The sequence below is a fragment of a genome, unplaced genomic scaffold (genome assembly GCF_019419815.1).
Source record: "Pyrus x bretschneideri cultivar Hongxiangsu unplaced genomic scaffold, Pyrus_bretschneideri_v1 Contig7, whole genome shotgun sequence".
NCBI classification, from domain to species: Eukaryota; Viridiplantae; Streptophyta; class Magnoliopsida; order Rosales; family Rosaceae; genus Pyrus; species Pyrus x bretschneideri.
This window is the reverse complement of record NW_025999809.1, coordinates 56,592-65,024: the sequence shown is the minus strand read 5'-3', so window position 1 is coordinate 65,024 and position 8,433 is coordinate 56,592. Positions and strand designations below refer to the sequence as shown.

Below are 8,433 nucleotides of genomic sequence, written 5' to 3'. Positions count from 1 at the left end.
CAACCCCACATGAATTTTTGAAAAATGGTCCCATAACTTCATTGGCAGGCTCCAACCCTCAAAGCTTATAGCTTATGCCCAACTCTATATAAGCACTTTCTCTTCTCTTCAAATTCACATCCAAATACCACACGTTAAAAAAAAATATATAAAAAAAAAGGGCTAAAAACAGCTTATAGATTGTGAAAACAGCCACAACCCAAATCCCCATTCTTCCAAATTTTTAATTTTGGTAGATAACTTTTTATTTTTTTATTTTTTTTTGACATTGGAGATGGATTACCAGTATGTTCTTGGTGGGGTGTTGGTTTCTCTGCTGGGCTCTGTTTTCTTCATGATCATCAACACCACTCTCAGCGGTGAGAAGAAGAAGGTGGTCGAGAAAGTTTCCGACGGCGTTAAAGGAAATGGGTACGCACGTTGTCATTGTTGGTGCCGGAGTTGCCGGTGCTGCCCTTGCTTAGAATCTTGGGAAGGTGACAAAATAATTCTCTCTACTATAAAATGCATATATCTATTAATTAATGAAATCATTTTTGTCAACTAAAAGATAGTGAAAAGACAACTTAGTCTTCTATCACACAAAAAAATAAAATAAAAAATAATGGACAATAATGTAATTTCACTATTTTTTATTGAAGTCTCACCTGTGACATCCCACATCGCCCAGGGAAGTGATTCTTATATGTATATTCTCAGCCCCATCTAGCACGAGGCTTTTTAGGAGCTCACTGGCTTCGAGTTCTATCGGAACTCGGAAGTTAAGCGAGTAGTGCGCGAGAGCATTTCTATGATGGGTGACCCACTAGGAAGTTCTCGTGTGAGTTCCCAGAAACAAAACCGTGAGGGCGTGGTCGGGACCTAAAGCAGACAATATCGTGCTATGGTGGAGTTGGGCCTGGGAAGTGGTCTCGCCCGGGTCTAGATATGACAATTTGGTATCAGAGCCTAACCTTGGTCGCGTGTGTGCCGACTAGGACGTCGGGCCCCTAAGGGGGGTGAATTTTGACATCCCACATCGCCAAGGGGAGTGATCATTATATGTACATTCTCATCCCCACCTAGCACGAGGCCTTTTGAGAACTCACTGGCTTCGAGTTCCATCGGAACTCGGAAGTTAAGCGAGTAGCGTGCGAGAGCATTCCCGTGATGGGTGACCCACTGGGAAGTTCTAGTGTGAGTTCTCAGAAACAAAACCGTAAGGGCATGGTCGAGGCCCAAAGCGGACAATATTGTGCTACGGTGGAGTCGGGCCTGGTAAGTGGTCCTGCCCGGGTCGGGATATGACATCACCTACTGGTGATGTTAAAAAAATAGGAAAACTAACGAAAAGTCCAAAAAAACTTCATTTGTAATGAAAAACCCTTTTAAAGGTATAATGAATAGTACCAGAGAAAGGTATAAATGTGGTTTTTCGTTAAAAGTAAACAGTACCGGGAATGTTTTGTTAAAACTTCCTAAAAAAATCTCTAATATTTAAAATAAAAAATAAAAATAAAAATAAAAATAAAAAACAAAAAACAAAAACCTCCTACTTTCCCCATGTTCTCTCTCTCACTCACTCTCTCTCTCTCCCCCTCTCTTCTTCTCATTTTCTAAAAAAATGTGTTCATACACATAAAGTGTGTAGGCAAATGCTAGTTATGGATTAGAAGAAGTGACTATTATTGTGATTCTTGATTGGTGACAGATTAAATTAAAGAAAAATAAAGAATTGCATTTCATTGCAGTTTGAACCGAAATCATTATTATTATTTGTAGACATCGAAATTTCAGTAAAACAAATGTTCACCAATGCATTAAAGTTTTGACGTGTCAAGGCATACATGGCATACGCCACGTGTTGTACAAATTGTACACATGGCGTGTGACTCAACAAAATAGGAAGAAATACCCTTGAAGGATTAAACAAGTTTTTCTTCTCATTTTGGGCAATGACAAGGCAAGTACATTTCAATCCATTGAGGATCAAAACAAGTTTTTCTTCTCATGTTTGGCAATGACAAGGCAAGCACACTTCAATCCATTACGGATCAAAGCAAGTTTTTCTCATTTGGGCAATGACAAAGCATACACATTTCAAGTTTAAAATGGTGTTAAGTGGGAAATTAGGCCATAAGTTAGACCACTTCAAGTTTAAAATGGTATTAAGTGGGAAATTAGGCCATAAGTTACACCACTTCAATTTCAATATTGCATTAAGTGGGAAAATTAGGCAATGGTGCTTGGAAAGGAAAAAAATATTTTTGTGGTGGTGATTCATTCTCAAAGCCTATAAATAGGCTTCTCCATCAAGGTATCAAGCATCAAGGAATTCACAAATACATTTCTCTACTCCAAAATTAGAAGAGAATTCCCCAAATCCTTGAAGCTTTGAAACTCCAAAGCTTCCAACCATCCAAATTCCCAAGAATTCCGAAGAATCAAGAAAGCTCTCTCTTCGTTCTTCGTTAAATCCTTATTCAAGATCAAGCCCCGACGGCCCTTGAAGAAAGTGTTCATCGTTCATCCTAAGATCAAGCCCCAACGGCCACTTGGATCAACAGCACAAATAAATCCACACATCCAATCGTTCTTCAAGACTAAGCTCAAAAGCCCTTGAAGATCTGCTCATCCATCAACCTTCAAGATCAAGCCCAAAAGCCCCTTGAAGAAATCCATACACCCATTCTTCAAGATCAAACCCAACGCCCCTTGAAGATCCGCTCATCAACTGTTCATCCTTAGATCAAGCCCCGACGGCCCTTTGGATCAACAACTCATCCACAAACCTACACCCTACGAAGATAGAATCAGAGGACCAAATTTGAGAGAGATCGTAACCCCAAAATCATAAACACAAAAATATTATTTTGTACACGTTATTCTTGTTTCTTGTTTCAAGGAATCTTTCGTGTTCACCATTATTATTATTTTTTATTTATTTATTTTTTTTATTTTTTTTGAAAAAAATAAAATAATAGATTTCATCATAACATAGTCACAGTACATTGATTTCCATCCATTTCCTAGATATCTGAACGGGATTCCTCAACAAGTAGATCAACAATAATACTTGGAGGGGAGAATTCATTATTTGTTTTATTAATTAAATTGTTATTACTTTTAATAATTGTTTTCCTCAATCAACCCAGATAAAGTAGTCAAAGCTTAATAAAGATTTCTGAGAAGGCTAGTTTATTAAGCATTCAGATCTTCTTTCATTTCTTGGCTAACAATCTTTGATCATGTGAGCTTTTGAGTACAAACATATGTTTTGCTTCATTGTTACAGGAAGGACGTTGCGTACACGTGATCGAAAGAGACTTGAGTGAGCCAGACAGAATTGTTGGTGAGCTGTTGCAGCCTGGAGGCTATCTCAAATTGATTGAGTTGGGCCTTGAAGGTAAGCAATTGCTTAAAATTGTTTAATTTGCTATCCACATTGCCATAGTTTCTGTACTAATTGATTATTTCATACCAAATTTGCGTGCATCGATTTTGATCAACAATTCATATTTGTGACATGCATACAGTGCAAATGAGTCCATTGATGCACAGAAAGTGTTTGGTTATGCTCTTTATAAAAATGGGAGTGACACAAAATTGTCTTATCCCTTGAAAAACTATACTTCAGATATCGCCGGGAGAAGTTTTCACAACGGACATTTCATCCAAAGAATGTGTGCAACTCATAAAATTTAATTCTCATTTTCCATGTTTTCTTGGAGAAATTGTTCAGTGTGTCTGAAACACGGCCCGGTACATCAAGTGTCATAATATAATTGGTTGAATTTTTTTTCCCCAAATTTCCATTCAATTGCGTTATTATATTTGGTATGTTGCATTCTGGGCATACAGACAAATCTATTGTTTTCTTGGTCTTTTGCAGGACTAGTCTAGAGGTTTTTGAGGCCCTGGGTGAGATGTCAAAAAATGTGCCCTCACATTATATAAGAAAACTATTTGTTTTCATACGTAAGACATCGATAAAATTATATTTAGAAAAGTACTTTAAACTTAATAATTTAGAAACAAGGAACTAATTTATTTTGTATCGTGAGAAGGAAACAAAAAAACTCTAGGTTTACAAATAGATAGATATGACTTTTGTTTTCCATCTGAACTTTTAAAGTGTTTTTGTATAAATTGTGAGGTGTTTTTTCTTATTGACTAACCTTGTCAATATGGGACTAAGAAAATAATGATATTTTTGAGTCTTTAATTGATATGTATAAGTAATAAACTGGTACTAAATTAAAATTTTTGGTGACACGTTATATGATTTGCAAATTTGGTCTAAAAATTTGGTCAACGCATTACTCTTTGTTGAAAATTAGACTTGAATTGGAACAAATGTTTAAAAATAACAACCCACATGGCTACTAGCTATTAATTAAGAATAAATTAACAACCCCAAACAAAATTTGTAAAAATTGAAAAGAATAAACATGCACTTAGTATTTCGAACTTAGGACCTCTCATTAATTTTAAACAACAAAACCCATTGATTATATTTATACTCTTATGAAAAGAAATTTATAAAAATTGAAAAGTAAATAAGCACACATGGTGTTTTGAACCCAAGACCTCCTCATTAGTTTCAAACAACAAAACCACCATTTCTAGTTAAACTTCTTTGTCATTGAACCAAATTTTATAAATTTATACTCTTATAAAAACATACACAGATATACCACCCTAATTATTTTGATGCCCCCAATTATTTTGGACCCCGGACGGTCGCCTTGCCTGCATTGGGCCTGGGCTGGCCCTGGTCTTTTCATTGTTTTGAGTAATCTATTTCAACTTGTTAGATATGGTTTGGGGTTGGTGATTTTAAAAAAAGCTGGGAGAGTTTTTGGTGTTTGGTAAACACCCAAAATCAATTTTTTTTTTCTTTCAAAGTTTCAGATGAAAAAAAGCTAAAAAATGGAAGCTGCAAAAAGCAGCTTAAAAAAATGGCTTATAGTGGAAGCTACCAATATTGCCCTCTTTTCTCCTTTCTCATTTCTCCTGATTCCTCTCAGGAGGAAGAACAATGTCGTGGCCAGACGACATGTATGGCGTGGCCAGAAATTTCAGAGGAGTTGCCTCCGGCAAGCCTGCATCGCTGACGTCGCTCGGGTTGAGTGGTGATAACAGTCTGAGTCCCCCGATTCCATTGGTAGTGGAGCTATCGGGAGCAGCCTACTGAAGGAAAGACTAGTGGTCCACGAGCGCTATCATTGAGCATGATAGAATCAATTCCGCAGCCAATTTTATCCTCAAAGTGTGGATGATGAGCAAGAAACCTTTCCGCCACAATCTTTTCATTTTCCTTCGTCAGCTGCTCACCATCCATATACCTATCAGAGTGCAGAATCTCCTTGGCTAGCAAAATGACGAGCTCGATGCCGTTTAAAATCTCCCGTTCCTTATCTTTCCACTTGCAGTAGGTCAGGGTCGTCCCAGCGAGGGTACTTCGGCGGCTCCTTCACTCATAACCTCTTAGCGGGGACCTTTCCGTAGAGGACAATGGACTCTCCGGCCGAGTCGACTTGCTTGTCATCTCATTGTTTGAGTGGCATTAGTGTATGGTGGATCATGGTAGTGACTATGCAGGTGTTTGGTTCTTAGGTTTCTGCAGATTCATGGTGGAGGTTGTGAGGGTCTCACGGTGGTGTGATGAAAAAACGAATGACGTCGTGGCTTATCATAGCACATCTAGTATTATAAAAGGTCATTTCATATAGTCACAGCTGTTTTACATAAAAATTTACCAAACACTGTCATACTGCTTTCTTTTTTTTTTTTTTTTCCAAAAGCACTTTTACAAAAAAATTTACCAAACACTCTGCTGCTTTATTTCATAGCTACTTATTCTCATAGGACAGCAGAAGTAGCTTTTTTTTCAAAGCACAGCAATACCAAACCAGCCCTTACTCATGTCCCTCGAATTTTCTTAATAGCGTGACACTGGAACAAGGAACTGTTACAACCCTAATTGAAGAAAAGGGCACCATCAAGGGTGTTACGTACAAGAACAAGGCTGGAGAGGAGATGAGATCATATGCTCCACTAACAATAGTTTGCGATGGGTGCTTTTCAAATCTCCGCCGCAATCTCTGTTCTTCAAAGGTTGACAATCCTTCTTGCTTGGTCGGTTTGATCTTGGAGAACTTTCCTCATGCAAACCACGGACGTGTGATCTTGGGAGAACCTTCACCCATTTTATTTTACCCTATCAGTAGTACCGAGGTTCGTTGTTTGGTAGATGTTCCCGGCACAAAAGTACCCTCAGTAGCTAATGGTGAAATGGCTAAGTACTTGAAAACTGTAGTGGCTCCTCAGGTATCTATTATTTGCTTGACTTGTGAAGTTTCGATTCAAATGTGACAAATATTTATCAATTGAAAAGTACTAATCGAAGGACTTTGGTATTTAAGGTTCCCCCTCAGCTCTTGAAGTCTTTTCTAGTGGCGGTCGAGAAAGGAAACATCAGAACAATGCAAAACAAAAGCATGTCTGCTACTCCTGCTCCCACTCCTGGTGCAATTTTATTGGGTGATGCATTCAACATGCGACACCCTTTAACCGGAGGAGGAATGACCGTGGTTCTTTCAGACATTGTTCTTCTTAGGGATCTTCTTAGACCCCTATCTGATCTCAATGACGCACCAGCTTTGTGTGAATATCTTGAATCGTTCTACACATTGCGCAAGGTATGAATCATCAGATAGATTCCATGTTTAGACAATATGATATGTTAATAAATACTTTTAGAGTTTGACAACATAATATATTAGATATCTTGATAGACAAACGTTATCTCATACGTGAAATGTATAATTTGTTTGATGGTGCTGTTTGTGATTTCCGCTTTGCTATAATTATTGTACTTGGTTTTCTTTTTGCAGCCTGTTTCATCTACCATAAACACACTAGCCGGAGCCTTGTACAAGGTATTTTAATTTGTGCATCACCTGACCCGGCAAGACAGGAAATGCGAGAAGCGTGTTTCGACTATTTGAGCCTTGGAGGCATATGTTCATACGGACCTATATCTCTTCTCTCGGGTCTTTACCCTAGTCCTGTCCATCTGTAGGGCCGTCTCTGAGATTTTGGGGACCCTGTATGAAATTTATAAAGGTGCCCCTCCTTAAGATAGTCTTAAAAAATGTAGAACAATGTATTAACGCTGGAAAACAATTCAAAACAAAGTTTAGCACTCACTGATTGCAAGTTTAAAAATGTCATTAATAATAAGTAAAAAGAGCTACAAACATAACATTCACTAAATAATCAGAAGCAGTTCAATCTTAAATAACCAAACAAAAAACAAACATCAAAAGCTATAACTTTAAAGTTTCACTTGAATATGTAACATTATAATATAATAATATTGAAAAAATACCGTCTTTTATGATGTATTATTGACACTCAAAATATCTTATTGTACTCTAAATTTTTATATTTAGAAAAAAAAAATTACTCTTATAAAGAGTGTAAGATGAGATTTCAAAGTGTTAACAAAATCAATTTATGAATATCGAACATTATTTCATAACAAAAGCAATTTTAAATATAGAATATTATTATATATAAATATTAGGTGACAAAAATTTTGGGTGCCTTTTCAAATTTGGGGCCCTGTGCGACTGCACCTTCCACACCCCCTCAACGCCCCCTCTGTCCATCTGTTTCTCAATTTCTTTGCTGTGGCTGTCTATGGAGTTGGCCGCTTAATGATTCCATTCCCAACGCCTAAAGGTATACGGCTTGGGACTAGATTGATCTTGGTATGTTCACTAAAATTCCCAATAGTTCCTCTTTATCAACATGCTTGTCAATTACCAATTAATACATACGTAAGTTTTCACTTGAACTAAAATTTGGTTTTTCCTTTTATTTTCAGGGTGCATCAGGAATTATATTCCCCATTATTAAGGACGAAGGAGTTAGACAAATGTTCTTTCCTGCAACAATCCCGGGATATTACAAAGCTCCTCCTCTTCAAATGAAGAATCGGGAACAGGCAGACAAATTCCAATCATACTCTTTCTGAACTACCGGAGTAAAGTTTTCAACAAAAAAAGAACTACAGGAGTAAACTGACAAGAGTCTTAATTAACGTACATGATATGATTGTGACTGTAAATGACAAGGAAGAAATTTCTAGACTGAAGGAGTACTTGGAGATGGAGTTTGAGACGAAAGGCATTGGGGACAAGTAATTCTTGGGTATTGAAGTTGCTCGATCTGAACAAGACATTTTTATCACGAGAAAGTATGTCTTAGACTTATTGACGTATATTGGGTGCGATTGCAACCTGCATATATACTCATGGTTAATTTGTTATATTAAAGGATCAATTTATCTATATAGAGAGAGCATCATTTTCTTCATTTCTCTATCTCTACAATTTATCTTTCTTGTTTTCCATTCTTTTCCTTCTGAATAGTTATGAATCA

At 37.2% G+C, this 8,433-nt stretch overlaps 1 pseudogene; it reads left to right on the top strand.

Moving 5' to 3' along the window:
• The first annotated feature begins 274 nt into the window (after positions 1 to 274).
• Positions 275 to 8,232, top strand: LOC125472313 (annotated as a pseudogene).
• The last annotated feature ends 201 nt before the right edge of the window (positions 8,233 to 8,433 follow it).